Below are 21,921 nucleotides of genomic sequence, written 5' to 3'. Positions count from 1 at the left end.
TATGTATATACATATATTTTTTTTTCTCTGCTTTGCTTCTCTACTGCTCTACTGCTTTCCTACCCTTGAGATTACTTTTAAGATCTATCCACACTAAAGAAAATTTAAATGCTCAACAGTCCTTTTCCAAATAAGATTGAATTCTCATGATTGGACTTTGAAATGCTTACTTAATAAGCTAGAGTGAAAAATAAATAAACACGGTGAAAAGGTGTAACTGTGTTTCTTCTAAACCAAATCTACCATTAACCGCTCTCTTTGTGTTCTTCAGATACCAAGTAAGTTCTGCTTCTGGAAGGATACAACACACACCATATGGATGAACCCAAAGCCCATGGCTTCCAGCAAAGAATTAGCATTTGACCCAGAGTTCCCTGGGGGGAAAACAGCTGCATTGATGAAAAGACTAATCAAGCAAGCCTTTAAAGAGCATCGATAGATGAGGCCTCACCTTTCAAGTGCACAGGCACAAAGCTCTCACCTGAGGCTTCCATCTGGATGGCACAGACAGGTGCTTCAATACCGCAAGGATTAAGTTTGCAAGTCCACAGGGTATAATTCTGTTCAACTTGCACTAACAGCCTGTAATAGTCCTATAAAGCTCTGTGGTCTTGAAGTTGAAGTTTGTTAGCACAAAAGGGCTTAGTGTGTCCAGGTATATGAAGCTAAGTGGAAGATACTTATTTCCACTAATAATCACAGTTTATATACAGCAATTGTGTTCCAAGGACTTAGGAGAATTCGGCAGTCTGCTAGGCAGTACAGGTTGGGGGTACAGAGGACCTCGGCATGACACCATAACACACCTCACTTCCCTGCCTGTTCTTACTGCAGTCTAGGCAATAACAAAAGTTACTTAGAAATGCCAAAAGGTACACATGACTGAATATCCTCTCATGTTGAATATTAGACTGCTAGTGTTGCCATTAAAAAAGTTATCACAGAAGGATGCCAGTGGCTTATGCCTGTAATCCTAGCTACTCAGGAGGCTGAAATCTGAGATCAGGGTTCAAAGCCAGTTTGGACAGGAAAGTCTTTTCTTTGATGAATTTACTAACTTTACTAAGTTTTTTTTTTTACTTTAGTAAAAAATTTAAATCAGAAGTGGAGCTGAGGCTCAAGTGGTATACAAATAGCTTTGAGCATATAAGCTAAAGGACAATGTTTAACCCCTGAGTTCAAGGCCCAGTATTTACACTATACATCTATCTCTCTACATAGATATAGCCATATATAATATATCATATGTGTGTATTATTATACATTATATACATGTATACACATATTTATATATGCATATATTTATGTATGTGTAGCTTACAGAGCAGAAATTTATTCTCAGTTCTGAAGGGTGAAAGTCCAAAGTCAAAGTGTTTTCAAGGTTGAGGTGAATGTTAAGAGAAGGACTGTTCTACGCCTCTCTCCCTGGCTTATAGATGGCTCATCTTCCCATGCCTATGTATCCCTCTCTCTTCACGTTCCTGTGTCTGTCCTCTTCTCTGTAAGAACAACAGCCATATTGAATTAGAGGCCACCTTAATAACTTCATTTCAGCTTCACTATCTCTACAAAGATATTTGTCTCTATATAAATTCTCCTTCCAAGGAACTGTGGGTTAGGAACTCAATACAGGGAGTGGGGAAGGGGTGCCATTGCCTGTAACACTTTCCTGTAGGCATTTGGGTTTCAGGAGGCACATAGTCATTTTGTTTCTGGTTTTCTTCCTAAATAAATAAATAAATCTGAAGGAGTTCATTCATGCTTGTGTTCCTTAGCAAACTCTTTTAAACATCCTAAAGGGGGGAGGGGGGACCGGGAGTTTGGCCTAGTGGTTAAAGTGCTTGCTTAGCATTCATGAAGACCCAGGTTCGATTCCTCGGTACCACATACATAGAAAAAAGCCGGAAGTGGTGCTGAGGCTCAAGTGGTAGAGCTCTAGCCTTGAGAAAGTCCAAGGACAGTGCTCAGGCCCTGAGCTCAAGCCCAGGACTGGCAAAAAAAAAAAAACAAACAAACACCTAAACGGGGGGAAAATGTCAAAGGAATGGCTTCATGAGATTTTAGATGGCACTCATAAGGCAGAGCAGGAGGAGACGGGAAACTCCAGGAAGCAGCTCCAAGATGACATTGTGGGGTGGGGAACCAGGATTTAATGAAATGCAAGACAAGTCTGGCACAAAAGCCAGTCCATTGCCAGATATACAGAGCCAGGGCTTGCTTGTTCTATTTGTTTGAGCTTTAATTCAAGGCCTGAGCCCTGTCCCTTACCTTTTATAACCACATCTCCAAGTCCAGCTTTTCTATACGCCTGGTTTCTTGGAAATCAGAATTCTCAGGAATTTCTCTGCCTAGGCTCGATTCAAACTGCAGTCCTCAGATCTTAGCCATCTGAGTAGCTAGGATTGCAGACATGAGCCACTGGCTCCCAGCAGACCTGGGGTTTTAAAAGAAATAGACTTGGGCTAACAGATGAAGGAAAGACAACTCCACTGAGAACTTTAACAACCTAGCCCAAAGTGGGGTTCCTCCTCATACCACGGAGTAGCTCTTGGGAAGCTCTTTAAGGATGAGATTTTCTTCATTTAATATAAGGTCAAAAATGCCAGCTGGGTGCCAGAGGCTCAAACCTATAATCCTAGCTATTCAAGAGGCTGAAATGTGGGGATCAAGATTCAAAGCCAACACAAGTAGAAAAGTCCATGAAACTCTTATCTCAAATTAAACACCAAAAATCCTGGAAGTGGAACAGTGGCTCTCCCTGAGCAGAAAATCTGACAGACAGCATCCAAACCCTGAGTTTAAGCCCAGAACTGGGGACTGGCATGCACACACGCGCCCACACCCCCCCCACACACACATAAGGTCAGTAGTGAACATACTGCTCTCTCCCCCACCTCCCCAGCACCCACCATTCAGTCTTTTTTAGGACCTTGTGCAGGCTAGATGAGTGGTCTTTCACTAGATCTATAATTTCAACCCTTCATTGACTTTTCCTCAATGTTTTGCTTTGTTTTACCCTTTGTTACCTGGGTTTTGCTTTCAATTGAAAGATAAAATGGTTTTAAAATCTGTAGGATTTGTAACCTTCTAAAATGTACAAAAAGACTATAAATGGTGTCTTTTCCTTCCAACCTGGCAACCTTATCCTTACACGTCTTTTCTGTGTCGATATTAAAGAAAGCAGGGAGTAGTGGCCCACCGTGGAGGAACCATTTCCTTGTAAGGAGTGGAAAGACTTCCTTTTGAAGATGAGAAAAACACATTAACAGCACTGTTTGAACCAGGAGACCCAGTGAAATAAAATTTTTAAGAGGGTTACATCGTCTTTTTTTGCACTTATTAATGACAACGAATATTTATTGTTACAGTTCTCCTGAGAACACACAAAATAGAACATCTTAAATAAACTCAGCAAAAGGCCTGAGACACCATCTGTTTGTTGCTCTGTTGAAACACTGGACTGGGGGAGGGAACTGACTCTCAGACACCCATACCCACTCTTCACCCTATCATTAGAAGCCACACAAGAGAGACTTTCTGGACGCCTTTTCAGGGTCCTCAGGTTATTATGGTCTAGGTCAGTAAGAAAATACATAAGTAGCACCTTGATGTAACTTTACTTGATGCAAGACATATCAAATAAAGATGTCCCAACAAGTTTAAATCAAGAAATATTCTCAGTCAGAGGCCAGTGGCTTACACCTATAATCCTAGCTACTTCAGAGGCTGAGATCTGAGTGTTCGGGTTTTAAGCCATCGTCAATATGAAAGTCTGTGAGACTCTTTGCTCAAACTATCCAGAAAGAAGCTAGAAATGGAGCTATGACTAAAGTGGCACTAGCCTTCAGCAAAAAAACATCTGAAGGATAGCATGTAAGTCCTGAGTTCAAGATATTTTAGCCAGGCGTGGTGGCTCAGGCCTGTAATCCTGAGGTTGATATCTGAGGACCAAGATTCAAAGCCAGTCTGGGAAACAAAATGACCTGAGAGTCTTCAATTAACCTCTAGAAAATGGGATCAAGGGTTTGGCTCAAGTCTATTGAGGTAGCCTTGAGTTGAAGAGCTCTGGGACAATGCCCAGGCCTAGTTCAAGCCCCATGACCCACAAAAAAAAAAGAAAAAAAAATATTTTTTCAGCATGCAGACACACACACACACACACACACACACACACACACACACACACACACACACACATCATGCTGTCTAGAAGAGATTCCTCTCCTTAAACCTGTTAAACCAAGAAACTTGGAGGGAGGAAAGGAAGGAGGGAGGAAGAGTGAGCAAACACAGTCATTATATTCAATGTACATTATGGTTAAAAAAAAAAAAAAACACCGCTGGTGGCTCAGGTCTGTAATCCTAGCTAATCAGGGGGCTGAGATCTGAGGATCAAAGTTTAAAGCCAGCCAGGGCACAAAAGTCCTATATCCAGTTAACCACCAGAAAGCAGGAAGTGGTCCTGTGGCTCAATTGGTAGAGCGCTAGCATTGAGCTCAAGAGCTCCCAGATAGGGACAGGAATAGGGGAAATGGCTAAGAAAAGGAAAGAGTGATTTTGGCCAAGAAACATTTTATTCTTAACCTGACTTGTGGAATTATAACCCCTTTACCACTTTGTACAACGGCTTGATAAAAAAAAAAAAAAAAAAAAAAACAATAAAAATGCAAAAAGAAAAAAAATCATTTCATGTGACTTCTCTCACTCAAGCTTGTATTAACACTGCCCGGTGATAGTTTGTTATTTGTTAAACTATAAACAAACTGAAATGAAGTCAAACCCACCTTTCAAACAATGGTGTGGCTTCCTTGGCTCCCCCCACACCTGCGTTTTCTGCTCCTGGTAAGGGAGATTTACACAAATGTAAAAACGCAACATATGGTAACATTGATCTTTGTCTGTGTCTGGCGGACCTTTGGGGATGGCAGCCACTGTCCCCCCATCCAGTGTCTCCTAGGAACTAACAAGGGCGCGGAGGAAGGCTCTGGGTGGGGAACATGGGGGACGGGGAAGGCCTGGCAGGTATGTGTGCAGGTCGAGTGGACAGACCTTCACACAGGCCCAGAGGGGCCGCAGAACACAGCCTCCCGAACAGACGACAGTCCTCTGGCCAGTGTCTCTGATTGTCCCTGAGACTTCAAGGTGACCCACAAGGACAAAGCCCACGGGATCTGCTAACACGGTAGCCAAACCCACCATTCTGTCCGTGATTTTGCAGGGATTGTTCAAGACAGCTCTCCAACCTCTCCCCGCCTCTTCCCCTCCCCTCCCCCCCCCCAGCCCCACCGCTCTAACCCCCTCCATCCGTGTGGTCCCCCTCCTTTCCCACCCCCTCCAATTCCGAGGCCCTTAGCCCGCAGGAGGCCGCGGTCCCAGCAGCCGCCGGTAGATGGCGCACGAAGCTACCGACTCAGCCCAGGAAGCCGTGAGCCGCTGCGGGCCCAGAGACAAGCAGGGGTTTTCGATTCATTTAAAAAAAAATAAAAAAACAATAAATTCTACTTGATGAACAATAATAATAAGGGAAATTGACTACTGGCACCATAGCGATGAAAATTTTAAGCCCTTAAACCAAGTTATTTGAGATTATTTAATTTACGAGATTTGAATAACTGTGCAACTTAATGATGCTCGGCAGGGCATTTAAGGTGCTAGCGCTTCTGAATGCAGAGCGATTGTGGCCGGAGAAGCCGGTCCCAATCTCCAAGCTGTGTAAACAAACGGAGGAGAAAATAATTACACCCTGGGAGCAAGGAGGGCATCGAGAGCCCTAAGTACAAAGTACCCCATCTTTCAGCAAATAAACCACCCCTAAAGTACTCACCGACATTGGTAGAGACTCTTTTTAAATCAACCCAGCAGCCTACCCTAAGCTAAGCAAGCACTTTCCAGGTGCATCTTTGGGTAGAAGGCCTCTTTCTTTTTCCTCTCAGGTTTTAACTCCGGGGCTTGGCTTTTTCACTTAAGGGTAGTGATCTAGTACTTCAGATCACAAGCTCCACTTCCAGAAGCCTCATGTCTTAATAAGACAAATAAGTACTATGGATATATATGGAATATATTATTTTTTCAATGGATTAATGTACATTTTTCGATAGCTTTTCAATTGACAAATTGGGACTCTGAAAAATGTAAAAATTGCTCATCTCTTGATCAAATACAATTTCCTTCAAGCCGTTATAAATGGCCTTCCTCACCTTTTCCTCTGTGAACCCCAGGCACACACATTTGTTATGTTTGTACTAAGAGGTGCATGCATTTGCACAAACAAGAAGTTGCACATGCACATATTAATTCAAAAATATGGATGCGAGCGTATATGGGTTTGCGTACACATGATGTCTGCGTACCACTCTCTTCTATTGTTTTCAGCAACACTGATTCTGGCACCAGCTTGTTAGCACTTTGGAAGGGCCTTCATTAGCACTGGGAGAGTATCCAAAAAGAATCCAGAAAAATCAACACATGGCTGCTCTTGTTCTCACGATAAATGACAGCTTTCCTGGAAAACAACAACAGTCAAGAAGCAAAACAAAAACCAAAAAGCAACAAGAGTAGCAAAACATGAATAGAGGAAGTCAGACATCACTAACTCGGATTTTTTTTAAATTTTTAATTTATTTATTTATTCGGTTTTTACAACTGTCTTCTGTTGCCACAAAGCCTCTGGGTACATTCACACAATTAGAAATATAAATAACAAAAGTATATTAAGAACCCTAAGACAAAACAATCCTGCAGGCTTGTGTCTCTCTGTAGACCATCAAGCATAAGCTATCCATTACATCATAGTGGCCCCAAATTGAAGGCTGTCTATGAAAACTTCTAAAGCACTCATTCTTGTTTCTTTTGGAAACTAAATCTGAAAATATGAAACTTAAAAAAAAAAACCCAGAATTTCTCTTATCACCTGAATGTCTAATCTTGAAACTAGTAGCAGAAATGTGGGTGGTTCAAGTCTGCACAAACTGTCTAAAACCATATGATCCTGAAAGACAGATCCTGTGAGAATATTCTGGTTTTCTAAACTATTCCAAACTAGTAACATTCGAAGTATGTGCATTCAATAATATGCTCTTACCAATGCCGTAATAGACAATATGTCACAAAATGTCTATTTAGAACTCCTTAATGACAATGGATATATTAGTAAACTCAATACATCACACTTTGAAGAAAAGCAGGAACCAAACTAGAAGAGACACTGACTCAAAAGGTTAATTCTTTTTCACTCAGTCGTTAAATAACAGCAGACCCTGTGCAATGCTGGCTCACATCTGCAATCCCAGCTAGTCAGAAGGCTTAGATCTGAGTAAGAACTGCAGTGTGAAGTCAGCTCAGAGAAGAAAGTCTTTGAGATTCCCATGTCCAATTAGTTGCCAAAAAGCTGGAGGTAGCGAGTGGGTCAAGTGGTAGAGTGCTAGCCTTGAGCTCAAAAGCTAAGATGCAACGCCCAAGACCTGAAATGAAGCCTCTGTACCAGCACAACAACAGCAACAATAACAAAAAGTGGGAAATTGAAGTGTGCCTGTCCCTTTAAGCGTTGGTGCCTCTGCCCTGAGACCAGTTATCACACTACATTTCAAGGAAAGAGGAGTCATTGTGCTCTGGGCCCTTCCATTAGCTCTTTGCCTTCTCTGTCTTCAGTTTCTTAGATTTTCTTAGAGTTGTTTGTATGGATGGATCTTGCAGTTTTGTGGGTTTTTTTCCCCTAGGGAAAAGAACAGGAAAGCAGTGAAATAATTTTGAAAGGCTGGGGAAGCAAGCGTGGAAAGGAACAAGAAAAAGACTCACACAACTTGTGTGTGTGTGTGTGTGTGTGTGTGTGTGTCACACACAACAGCCACAACAGCATGGTGAGTCCTCCACAATGCTGAGCATCAGCAGGAAAAGAAAGCTGGACCTGAATAGTGGCAAGAGAAGCAGATCAGATTGTATACAGAAGTCTCCTAGCAGTGTGGCTCTGGAGCAACTTTAAATACAGAAAGAGCCTGGATGACATCAGAGAAGAAGGACGCCAGGGACTTCCCAGTTCATTCATCCATTCATTCATTCATTCATCTCATCCATTCCACAAATATATATGAAGTAACAGGTGCTTACTAAGGTCCAGACATGAAAAAGTAAACAAGAGGGGCCGGGAGTTTGGCCTAGTGGTTAAAGTGCTTGCCTAGCATGCATGAAGACCCAGGTTCGATTCCTTGGTACCACATACATAGAAAAAAGCCAGAAGTGATGCTGAGGCTCAAGTGGTAGAGCTCTAGCCTTGAGAAAGTCCAAGGACAGTGTTCAGGCCCTGAGCTCAAGCCCAGGACTGGCAAAAAAAAAAAAAAGAAAAAGTAAACAAGATATGTCTTCTCAGTCTTCCCCTGGAAAGATGGCTGCCATACTGTCTGACTTCAAGTCTGGGCAATGAGCATAATTCTCTAACTCAGGAGGCAGGGATGAGAACCTTGCAAATCTATGGACTGAGAGAACACTTGCCCCCAAATCTGAAGACCCCTAAAATGTTATATGCCTGGCCAGCATCTTAAACTGTTTTGATGTTGGATGCATGCTAAACATCCACTCTTTCAGGAGCTAACCCATCATTCCAAATGATAGCAGAAGTATCTGTTGACAACAGTTCATCTTTAGAAATGGCTCTATTTCAGCCTATTGCTGATAATTATTATGAATAAGCTCACACACACAGTCTCATGTCTGACAGAATTGTCTCACTCACCAGTGAGGGCCAGAAAGCTGACTGAAAGGGTTCCAAAAGGAGAGATTCCAAGTCACTGTAAGCCTACTTTTCAAAAACCTAGGCAATAACCCTACTCTCTTTCATCTCTTCCAAGATGAAGTTAGAGCAGACTGGTGTTTGGCAGAGAGACCAGTGTCAACACTCTATTTACTTATTTATTGGCACATTGGAAGGCAGCCATCATTTATGGTCCTTCATTCCCAAATAGAGGGAGCAATGGTTCCTTCCAGCAATGCCTCCAGGCCACCTTACTGGCCACTCTTACATACAGGCCAAGAGGGGGACTAGATCCAGGACATTAACTATTGGCCACCATGTTTTGAATGCAGTTAACACTGCTTTTACTAGAGAAGATGGGAGGGGGCGGGATGGGGTTTGCACACTGTCTGAATGGTTCCACTCTCACAGAGGCAAGGCTTGGAAAGCCAGAGTCGGCTGTATCCACACCCAGCACCTCAGCTGGATACATGCCTCTGTGGGTATTGTGTTTGATGGTGCAATTACAGTGTGCCATGAAGACCTTGGAGCAGGTCCCAAAGCATTTCATAGGCACAAGGATGATGATATATGTGGGGACAATATCCCTTTGAGAAAAAGCCAAATAAATGGGAAAACAAGGAATGGAATGTGAGACGCTATAAAATCTTTATAATGATAACGAGCGAGATTATCTGTGAATGAGAGTCAATAGCTAGAACAACAGAAATCAGAACCTTTTAGAGCCAATAGGTTCTTAGTGATTATTGAGTCTAACCTCTTCATTTTATCAATAATGTTGATATTTTAAGAGAAAAGTTCTATTTGTTTCATGGGTGGTATCCCATAAATACACACCTAAATTGTGTTTTTTCAGGGTTACCTTCTCTATTGCTAAGCAAAGATTTTGAACTAAAAGTTGTTCCCCAAGGTCTCAGTGAAGTGCTTATTCTCTCAGTTGGCTCACATCAACACTAGAAGGATCTGTGAAAATGTTTTCAGAAGTATAGACATGTTACCAAAGGTGCACATGCCTCAGTTCACGTCTACATTAAGGTGGTAAGCGTGTTTTGTCAGAGCCTAACTGGCCTCTTTCCAAGGAATGATGGAATTGTAGATTCCCCCTACACACTCCCATCCCATGGTAGGAAAATGCTCTACCACCAGCCAGAGCTGGTGATAGACAATTGATCAACCACTGGGAGCAGTGGCTCACACCTATAATCCTAGCTACACAGGAGGCTGAGATGTGAGGACCTCAGTTCAAAGCCACCCCAGACACTAAAGTCTGTGAGACTCTATCTCCAATTAACCATCAGAAAACTGGAAGTGGCTTAAGGGGTAGAGTGGTAGCCTTGAGCTGATGAGCTCAGGTACAATACCCAGGGTAGAGTTCAAGCCCCACGACCAACAACAGAAAAAGAAGATTTACTAATCACTGTTGGCAGATCACATGGTGTAGGGCAGATCACCTGTTACACTTACAGAAGAAAGTACCTGGTAAACTAAGCAAGTTCAGGGCACGAGAGAGAGAGAGAGAGAGAGAGAGAGAGAGAGAGAGAGAGAGAGAGAGAGAGAGAGAGAGAGAGAGAGAGAGAGAGAGAGAGAGGGAGGGAGGGAGGGAGGGAGGGAGGGAGGGAGGGGAGGGAGGGAGGAGAGAGAGAGAGAGAGAGAGAGAGAGAGAGAGAGAGAGAGAGAGAGAGAGAGAGAGAGAGAGAGAGAGCTGCATACTAAGTACTAGAACCAGCATTGTCATGAAGTCCAGACAGCCTTCAGCAGCGACTTCCCAGGTTGTCCTCACTTATAGGCAATTTCACGGGAAGCAGGTTGTGGACATACCATGTAAGTTACTAAAGCTCGCTTGGCTGCCACCATGGCTAGAGCATGAAATTGCCAGTTTGCTCCACAGCCTCTGAATTCAGAGCAAAATTGCCACCAGCTGTGCTGAAACTGACTCTCCTTTCCCTATTGCAAGCGAGGAGCAAAATATCATGGATAACAATGGGATGCGAAGAAATCCTTTCCACTGACTTTGTCAAAGCTTACCACAGCCAAAGTCAACCAAACCATTCACTCCTAGAAATGTTATCATCTGATCTCAAAGAAGATCCTACTACACCCAACAGATGAAATGAGGAGACCAGACTGGAGGGCCAGAGAACATATAGTTAAGATATAAGACTGATATAAGGCCGGGAGTTTGGCCTAGTGGTTAAAGTGCTTGCCTAGCATGCCTGAAGACCCGGGTTCGATTCCTCTGTACCACATACATAGAAAAAAGCCAGAAATGGTGCTGAGGCTCAAGTGGTAGAGCTCTAGCCTTGAGAAAGTCCAAGGACAGTGCTCAGGCCCTGAGCTCAAGCCCAGGACTAGCAAAAAAAAAAAAAAGACTGATATAAACTGATAGCTCATATCCATAATTCTAGCTACTCAGGAGGCTAATATCTGAGGACTGAGGTTTGAAGCCAGCTGGGCAGAAAAGTCTATAAGACTGTTATCCCCAGTTAGCCACCAAAAAATCAGAAGTGAAGCTGTGGTTCAAGTGGTAAAGCACCAGTTTTGTGGGGGGGGGAAGCTAAAGGACAGAACCCAGGCCCTGAATTCAAGCCCCAGTTCAGGAAGGAAAGAAGGAAGGAAGGAAAGAAGGAAGGAAGGAAGGAAAGAAGGAAGGAAGGAAGGAAGGAAGGAAGGAAGGAAGGAAGGAAGGAAGAAAGGAAAAGAACTCATGTTCCTTAGAGAAATTTGGTAGGGAATTTTTACCTGTTCATACTGTGATCAATGTTGACACAAAGAGCTGAAGTAGTTTTTTCTTCTTCACTCTCTGCTGTCTGCAGCACATCTTAAACCAACTCCTGTTTATTCTTCAAAACTCAAACCAAATGTTCTTCTCAGTGACAACTTACTCAGTAAATAGGAGGAATCCCACTCTGTGGTTCCAGCTATAAAATACCATATATTATATGGGTATGGTTTCCATTTGTCACAGTGAATGTAGGAATAGTAAGAAAATAGCATGAGCTTTGGGAGTCAGAGAAAAGAGACACCTACACCACCACCCCTACTTATAAGCATTGTTTTTTGTGGCTTCAGAAAATTATCCAGTTTTCCTGATCCTTACACCATTCACAAAATGGGGATGATCTTGCCTACTTTAGAAAATAAGGTGGTATGAAGTTGGCAAATAAATCCCCATCAGTATGCTTACAATTAAACTAGTCCTTGCTTCTTCCTTCTGCATCTCCCATCCAAACAAAAATAGGCTTTTCACTTTTTGTGTCCCCCCCCCCCCCACACACAAAATGCCTTGACCACTCTAGGGACGTAAAACACAGAAATTTCATCTTATCAAATTGAAAATACACTCAGCCTGCCGCACCTGTCACATGCCATGACTTCCTAGCGCCACCCTGCACTGTGGAGAGGCAGTGTGTCACTCCATCAGGACCTCTCCAGTGACCATGGGAAGGAAAGCCTGAAAGCTGTGGTTCCCCTCTCTCTGCCTCACATCCCAATAGAGTATCCGATTGCTGCTAACCTGGGGGGAAAGATCCAAATTTGAAATGCAAGGTACAATTTACTGCATGGGTATTGCTTTTGCACTGTTGTAGTCTGAAGGTCCATCTAGTCTAAGTCAGAGGTCAGCGGGGTAGGCAATGGATGTGATAACTAAGAAGAAAATAGGTGCCCCTTTTCCATTGATAGGACTATAGTGGGTTCACCAAGGGGCCTGCATCAAAGGCATTTGACCAATTGATCAAGAAAAAAGTTCAGAGGTAGGAGGTAGCAGGAGCCCAGAGAGTCCCGCTTACCCCCCACTCCAACCTGCCCCACCACTTCTCACTGCTAACACAGGCTTACCTGCCTAAGAGTGGCAGGTTCAGTGTACCTAGGCCTTGCTGGATTTGCTTTTCCACTCGTCTCTTTGCCCCCTAGAACTTGAGACCTGTGTCAGACTTTGTGAGCTTTTTTCCTTTTTTTTTTTTTTTTTAGTATGAATGAATCTCATCCAGCGATTAGTGGTTAAAGGCAATTTCTCATCATCCCCACTAATACGGCTTCATTCAAATTGGAAATGATAGATGATTAACAGGCACAAGAAAACATGTTGTGCTACATTGAGAAAGAATGCAAATGACAAAAACATGTTGCCTTCTGGACAGGCAGGGAAATGGCGTATAGCAGCATGCACTCGGCTTCTTGCACCTCCGTGTCTGGCTAGACGGTTTTATGGCATTTCGCTGCACTGCGCGAGGCACCCATGGCATTCTGTAACTCTCACAAAACACTGTTCTCATGTGCTAATGGTAACCGAATCAGAAACACATGGATTCAATTTCCTTCAAAATACCCATGGGGATAAAAATCAATGCAGGAAAGCTATTTGGCTAACTCTATTTGGAGCTTTTCTGAGCCCCCTTCCCCCCTCCCAAAATGGTGAGAAACTGTTGGAAATGGCTGCTGAGCTCCAAATACCATCAGGTTGAGCCACCCTCCCCCCTCATCCCTTCACCAGCCAGCCCTAAACCTAATGCGATGCGGAGCCCTGGCTGTCTTTTTGGAGAGAGGCAGGTGCTTGCTGTGTGGTACCGTCACGGCTGCCATCTCTACAGATTTCCTGCTTTGTGCTATTAGTTCATTTGCTCAGCGTCTCCCACCCTACTGCCGTCAGGGAGATCTCATTTTGGCAGCAGATCGGGATCCCTGCCTGAAAGTTGATAGAGGTTGAGCTATTTGCAGAAATAATGCTTTCCAGACGTACTAAACAGTACCCCTCTTTCCAGATGGAGTGGCATTAGTGTTGCTTCCAGCCATTTCCTCACCTTCTGGTATACTTGTCAGTTCTCCCATATGTACCACAAGCCTTCTGTATTCTGGGGAATCTCAGAAAACTGTTCAGACCCTCAATTTCTCACCACTTGCATGAAAAAAAAAGGCGCCCAGGCACACATGCACGCGCGCACACACACACACACACACACACACGCACACACACATTTATACAGCCTCCATTCTTAAATATGCACAACCATTTTTCTTTCCCCATATCCTGGGAGTCAACTTAGATTTTTTTCACATATTTTTTAATGTAATTAATAGATGGGTTACATTATATTCATCATAGAGAAGGTGCATTACTTCACATACACTGATACCCTTTCTCATGTCTTGGTCCCCATTTCCCTCTCCCCACCTCAGCTTAGATTTTTTGAGAGAGCTAATCACTGACAGCAGTAGTTGAGCTGCTCTGGGAATTAGCCCCAGCATAAATGCATGAGACATGGAAGAAGTCCCTTCCCTTTGGTAACTTTTTTCTTTACCAGCAGTAGTTCTCATTATTTATGGTGGTCTCTGGTTTCGATGTCTGAGGTGTTTCTTGACCCAAAGCAGATCTCAAACGGGTTCACATCTAGTTATCTTAGGGCCTTGCTATGGTTTGCCTGTCCCTTCCAAATCTCTGCTTATAAATTGAAGAAGGGGGCTGTTTAAGTGGAAGGTGGGTTGTGAGGACTCTGCCGCAGGAAAGGATATTGCTTCTCTCCTGTAAGGGGTCTCAGTTATTGTGAGAAGGTATTACTGTGAAAAGGACACATTTTCTGTCTTCATACTCTCCAGCCTTTCTGTCTCCTGCTATGGGATAACAGAGTAACCAGGCCCTCACCATATTGAGAAATGCCCAATCCACCACATTTCTTAATTTTGGGTGATTTCATGGAGCCCAAAAGATACTTCAAGTCACAAATCGGAGCCCCTCACAGCTCTGCAATTCAGTACCCTTAGGTATCACAGTGGTCCCGTCTCACACTCAAACCATCTATCTGCTTAGGGGTCAGTTCTTAGAGAACTGAGCCATTCCAGTGCAGGATAAATATCCAGGGTGGAATATGCTTCACTTTCCTACCACTAAGTATCTTCTTTTGTTTACCATTCTGTCTTCTCCTAAGCTGAGCTTACCTTTTTGTAGAGAGAAGGCTTGAGAGGAGAATGTCTTGTAGGTGGTGCTCCCTTCTCCATTATTCTCAAGAATTGATTTGGCTTCATTTCCTCTCCTCACTTTCAAGTTGAAAAGGTTCATTCCAAAATCTCAACCCTACCCGTCTCTGCTTTCTATGTCCTAGGGTAGATGTGGAGTTAGAATAAAATCCTGAGAGCTTGATGCTGGGATCTCTAAACACAATATCTCAGATACCGTGAAAGCCAAGTTAAGTAACTGAGTCCAGGTGCTAAACACAATGAAAACAAAAAAGTAAATTGGAAAAACTGATCATCCATCTCAACTCTTCCTCCTTTTGCTGACAAACCAGCTCTTGAATAATTATTCAGAATCAGCACATCCTGTACAACTTTGAGCAAGTTACTTGTCCTTTCTGTGCCTCCAATTCCTCACCTGGAAGGTGAGACTAGCATTGGTAAATTCCATAGGTGTGTTGCTGGGATTGATTGTGGAAAGTCATTTAAACATCTATTTCAAGTATGGAATGGAGTCAGTCATCTACGTTTATGCTTATAACCAAACCATAAATTTCCTATCTCCAGAAAACCTTATTACTTTGCTTTTGGAAACCCACATGGTCTTGGTTTTCCATCCAGCCACTGCCACTGACAAATATTTGAGGATGACATTTATGACACATGGGTCATTGGAATCACTGGCTTTCTTGTGAGTTGAGTCACTGGCAGGCCCATATTCATGAGCTACATCTGCAGAGCTCATTTTCTTCTAACATACCCTAGTCTAGCTTCTTGATCTCCACACGTATTGATGATGCTAGGATAATAGATTATTTGGCATTTGTCATGTCCCACTGTGGCATGACAACCCAGTAATCACTCTGCCCACCCACCTATGCTTCTTCCCATCTTAGCCAAATCTATATATGCCTTAAATTTTACCGAAGGCTTACAGTTTTCCAAGATACTTCTTAAAAGGTCCAAACATTTCTTAATCATGCAAAAAACCATGAAAACAGTAGTTTTCACAAGTCCTAATATTCTCCTCTTCTTCTTCTTCTTCTTCTTCTTCTTCTTCTTCTTCTTCTTCTTCTTCTTCTTCTTCTTCTTCTTCTTCTTCTTCTTCTTCTTTTTTGTTTTGTTTTGTTTATAGGGCTTGAACTCTGGGCCTGGGTGTTTTCTTTGAGCTCTTCAGCTAAAGACTAGTGCTGTACCACTTAAGGCACAGTGCCACTTCCGGTTTTCTGGTGGTTATTTGGAGATAAGAGTTTCATGGTCTTTTGTTGTCCCCGGCTAGCTTTGAACCTCGATCCTCAGATCTCAGCCTCCTCAGTAGCTAAGATTACAGCGTGAGCCACCAGTGCCTGGATTAACAATTTAAACATTTCGTGTACATTCTGTGACTTGATCTATGTGTGTATGAAGCCCAATCATCTCTTCCATATTCATTTTCTTATACCAATCTTCTTTAATTTCTGGACATTCCAAAGAGCAAAATCTAATTCTTTTGCCATAGCTATTGATAAAAAGTAAATGAAATACATTAAACAACACCCATCTGGCTTCAGATTTCATCAAGGGAATGCTCCTTACAGTAGGTACGATGTAGTACAGGAAAAAAAGGGGGGGGCTTCTATTTAGTCTGCTGTGGGGGTAACCAGTTGATCAGCATGATATACCATCCACTTGTGAGGAAATACCTTAAACAACTCCATCAACATTGATTTATTTTTACCAGGTGATATTTTATGAGCCAACCCCCTTACTCCCTGGATGGCATGACTTCTCTAACTAAGAGAACACACCACCTTTACTAGGAAAAAGCCAGCGGGGGGAGAGGGGGCGCGGGCAATCACTAGAAAAGCCTGAGTGTTGACACTAGCAGGTGAGTCTAATTCTCTTTGTCCTGTGGATAGGTGCCGCAGTGGGAGAGCTCAAAGTGCATAGAGCTGATTTTTGCTGTCATCAGAACTGACCCTCAGCTCCCGGGGAGGCCCTTGGCCTGTCTGTTACAATGACAGGGAAAGGAGCCAGGCTTCAACTCAGGGCCCTCAGATGTGCAGCACAAGAGGCCACGTTCAACCACAACAGGGGCACTGACTGGATCACATGAATTTTTGAAAGTAAAACAACTGATGGGAAGAGGGGAGGGAATGCGAATATATTCTTACTCCCCCCCCCCCCCCGTGAAATCCCCAGGGAGGAAACGCATGGCCCAGTGTGTTGATTTTGGCCTTGGCATACACAGCGCCTCCGTTCCAAGGATGAGCTGACACGTGCAGATGTGCAGATCAGCCATTTCCAAAGGTTAATTAAATATTACCATTGTTTTCCAAGCTATTAATGTCTGTTCTTTTATTTCTTCATACCAAAGGCTTTCCTCAGTCAAAAAGCAGGGTTTGAATTAGCTTTGCAGTGTCTGCTCCTTTGAAAACCCAGGAAGAAAATGTCCAACATGTGTAGAAAGAAAAAGCATGAGAAGAGAGAGCGCCAGGCTGGGGTCAAAACAAAGCTCTCAGCCTGTGCCGTCCAAGGTGGATGAGGTGGAGCCCCTGAAATGCTTTCTCAGCTCCAGCAAGTGATCAGAATGGTGTCATTTAAAGAAGGCTCCATAAAGGAGCCAGGAAGGAAGTCTCTGCTCTCTCCACATAATTGACTGTATTGTAGCTCAAGACCTAAGCGGTCTTGGCCTGTATTGATTGTGAGGGAGCATCTAAATGGACAATGATGACTGAGTCAAGAACATGTCACATTTTGCACTGTCTGTCTGCCCCTGCCATCTCCAAATGGCATGGTTCTTTCTCTCCCTGCCTAGCATATGACCAAGGCCTCAGTACAAAAGAGAGAGGAGACTCTTAAGATGGACGACAAGGGCTAATAAGATCGAGGTCAGGGAGAGGACAAGATTCCCTCTGGCAGGAAGTGCCACCCCCTGTGACTGCAGTTTACAAGAATCCTGAGCCATGATGAGCACAGCAGTCTGCAGGAAATCTCTACAGACAACCCATCTTCCAGGGAGAGCAAGACATGTTTTGTTTGCAAATTAATAATGCCTCCTTGGCTATGAGGAGAAAGCGGTGGACTTGCAGCATAATGAAGGAAAAACTAAGGAAGAGAATGAAGACAGGTGATGATGAAATGCCCCAGGTGAGTGGAGACTGGCACAGATGGACAGGAATAAGAAAGTATGACACCAAAAATCTGGTGCTCATGGATAAAGTTGGAAGAAGACTCACTTGTGCCTCACTTGTGCACACGACAGGCCCTCTGAAATCCCATTCTCTGACAGCTAGCAATGATGCCAGTGAATGTAAGCTGAAGAGTTAGAAGATGGGGGTTCAAAGCTCATCTCTATCACTTCCTCAGTAGATTTTAATTGTGTGTGTACATGTGTGTGTATGTGTGTGTGTGTACACGTGTGCTTCAGGCATGCCAATCCTGGAGCTTGAAAGCTGTCCCTTCAGCTTTTTGCTGAAATCCTTCACTCTACCACCTGAGTTACAGTTCTGCTTTTCCTCCAACTTTTTTTTCTGGTTAATTGGAAATAATAGTCTTTTGGACTTTGCAGCCTTGGCAGGTTTTTAGTCATAGTCAGATGTCAGCCTCCTGAGTAGCTAGGATTACAGGTATGAGCCACTGATGTTTCATCTACCAGAATTTTTTCTCTTTCTTTCTTACTCATCCTTTTTTTACTCTCTTTATTTCTTTCTCTCTTTCTTTTTTTTTTCTTTTTTGCTGATCCATGGGCTTGGAATCAAGGCTAGATATTGTCCCTGAGCTTCGTTTTACTCAAGGCTAGCAGTCTACTACTTGAGCCATAGTGGCTTTTTCTGAGTAGTTTACTGGAAATAAGAGTCTCACTGACTTTCCTGCCTGGGGTGGCTTCAAGCCACAATCCTCTGATCTCAGCCTCCTGAGTAGCTAGGATTACAGGCATGAGTCATGAGAGCCTGATCTTATTAGATCTTTTTATTTTTCTTATTAGATCTTTTTAATATGTCCTGTTACCTATTATTTTTACTTTTCATATGTAAAATGGAAATGAATACTGTGTGCTGTATAACATTGTTTTAATGATAAAATTAAATACAAATGCAAAAGGCTCATAGTATCTAAACAATACTCTTTAAGGAAGGAAAGAGATGGAGACAGATGGGAAGCTTGGGAAAGTCCATAGGGAGGGAGAAGAGAGAAGGAGAAAGAAGGGAGAAGCCTGCAAGAAGATGGGAAGGTATGAGGATGAAAGAAAGACATTAGGGCAGAGGAAACCCAGGTCAAAAGAAAAGGAAGCATTGGAAAAGAGGGAAGAATTCCTTTTACTCTTCTGGAGCTATTAGCAAGCATCGTAGGCTATTCCGGCCCAGCCTACATACAGACTGTAGTGTGCTGACCCAGGGGTTCTGTCTGCTACGAGACTCTGCTCCGACTCCAGCTCCCCTGGCTGAAAAGCCTTATGTACCTTTATAATTGGTTACCCCACCCAGAGGTAAGCCTCTACATATTGTGAGGCTGAGAGGTGAAGACAGCACACATCTGTTTACAGATGCAAGCAAAACCTAAAATAAAGAATACATGTGTATATATGTACCAGAGAAAGGTGCTTGGCCCTGCAGTCTGTGATTTGTGGACACACATGCGAGGAAAATCATGTAACTTTTTCATGCAATCATGATGACATGAAAAAGTTACATATAACAGGGATGAGGACATTAAATTTTTGTCAACCATGGGAAGTAAGGGATACATTAGAGAAGTCCCATGCTTATTACATAGCATGGGAGATAGAGACTAAGAGATAGAACAATAACATGGCATTCCTCTTCATACCCAGTAGAAAATTTCCTCAGGACTCATAAAGCTATCTCAAGTTAGGGCCTGGAGTGTGGCCTAATGATAGAGTGCTTACTTACTATGCATGAAGTCCTGGGTTCAATTCCTCAGTACCACATACACAGAAAAAGCCTGAAGTTGGGGCTGGGAGTTTGGCCTAGTGGTAGAGTGCTTGCCTAGCATGCACCTGTGTTCAATTCCCAGAATCATATACACAGAAAATCTAGAAGTGGTTCTGTGGCTCAAGTGGCAGAGCTCTAACCTTGAGAAAGCCTAAGGATAATGCCCAGGCCTTGAGTTCAAGTCCAGGGGGCAAAAAAGATATCTCAAGTACTCAAAACTTGCAATAAGTCATTGGCAATGGCTCATGACCTTTAAAGAAATTTCATAAACAAATAAAACAAAACATATAAATAACCAAACCAAAATCATACAAGCATTTCCCAAAAAGCAGATGAGAGAATATTTAAAAATATACGTATCTAATAAACAAATGAAAAATAATGTTTAATCTCACCAGTAAGTACCTCTATATGAATGAACACATAAACTATTCTTTATTAAACAATAACTTAGCAAACTAAGGAAACAGATCCTTCTGAATGATGGCAGATGTTTAACTAAGTATGTATTTTCATACGTATTAATTATCCCATACATAAACTAATTAGCTCAGGTAGAAAGCTAATGTAGAAAGGTTTAATAAAATAGCCAGTTTCTCATAAACTGTTCATAGGTCTAAATATCCAGGTAGCATTTTTGAAAAATAGCTTAGCAGTATCAATTACAAGCATTTAAAACTTCTGATGTCCCTCTAGGTTTTTTTTTTTTCCCTTGAAAGCAAAAAGTCTATTAACACTCCTCTTTATAATGCCCTGTTCTTACTACTTCAGGGAATAATTGTTACTTTAGGGTTTTCTCTAAGAAAAACATATTTTAAACATGTTCGAGCAATGCAAACAATAAAGTTGTTTTTATTGTGTCATAATTCATTTTATCTCTATTCCACACAATCTGATGAATCAGCTCTCACTTTTGTTGTTTTTTTTTGGGGGGGGGTTGTGGGGTTGTTTGTTGTTGTTGTTGTTTTCTGGAACTTGAAAATCACAGTGTGGGCAGTCGCTGAGTTTTTTCACTGGAGGCTAGATTTCAACCATTTGAGCCACCATTCCACTTCAGGCTTTTTGGTGGTTAATTTGGAGAATTTGGGAATTTCCTATCCTAGCTAGCTTTGAACCTCAATCTTAAGATCTCAGCCTCCTAAGTAGCCTGACTTTTTAATGTTCTGTTAAGATTGTTGAGGACGAATGAGCACCATAGGCCTTGTTTTGTCTATTTTCTATTCCTAGGACTCAAACCCAGGGTTTTATATGTGCTAGACTCACCTTAACTCTGCCACTAAAGTGTAGCCCCCAACCACAGTCCTCTTACCAAACAGCACTAAATGTCTGGGACTGTAACAAAGTAACTATGTCCCCAGCAAAGATGAGGAAATAGTGATTGTGTGTGAGGCAATGACCTCCTATGTTCTGTGGCTCCAAGTCTCACTGCCAGGGGATGGTCGGCTCCATCTCTTCTATCTTGGAAATTTTCCCACTGCCCTTTCAACAAAACACATATTCCCTCCTTCAAGCTTTCCTTCGTTCCTGGGCAGGAGTCCCTGTGCTTGGAAACCTGCCCCATCCCATCCTGTCAAGCTGTCTCCTGCAATCATTCCAGCAGCTCCTGAAATCCTGCTTCCTCCACAAAGCCCTCCCCAGCTGAGAGCAAAGTGATTTTCCCCCGGCTTCCCACCTGTTCTGAGCGTGGGCAGCTTCCTCCCTCCCCCTACCCAGTGGACACCTAAGGGCAGGGGCCGGATGATGTCCTGCTCACTAAATGGCTACAGTGTCCTGCGCGTCCTTTTCCATGCATCTGCCTCCATGACGGCAGAAGCCCGTGTTTATAAATGTGTTTTGCTTGTATCAGCAGTGCAGGAGAGCAGTGTGGTGACTGTTTGTGTTCACTGGAAATGACCTTGCAGAGCATCATCAAGTTCAAAGTCTCACAGCTTGGAAATGAGGTTTGCACACGGGTCAAGTTGGTGCTTGGTGTGGCTGACTTGAACCTTTCTTTCTGAGCCTGTCTCAACCTTCCTTGAAATAAAGTAATAAACAAACTGACAAGATAAAACCAATAATAGTGTCTTCAGTGTAGCTGAGGGTTTGCTTTTTTTAAGTGCTTAAAAAATATTAACAGCCAAATATGAGCATTAAAATCCACCTTTCCATGCCATACAGTTTCCTCCTTTGTCATTTGACAAGATTTTAATTGAACTGGATCTTACAATCTTTGTATCTGGACTATAAGACATTTTTGGTTGTCAAAATAAAGTTAAAAAAAAATGTTGCCAGTCCTGGGGCTTGAACTAAGGGCCTGAG

Source organism: Megascapheus bottae, chromosome 9, assembly GCF_031878675.1.
Source record: "Megascapheus bottae isolate mThoBot1 chromosome 9, mThoBot2.hap1, whole genome shotgun sequence".
Lineage (NCBI taxonomy): Eukaryota > Metazoa > Chordata > Mammalia > Rodentia > Geomyidae > Megascapheus > Megascapheus bottae.
Note: the sequence above shows the minus strand (reverse complement) of the source record.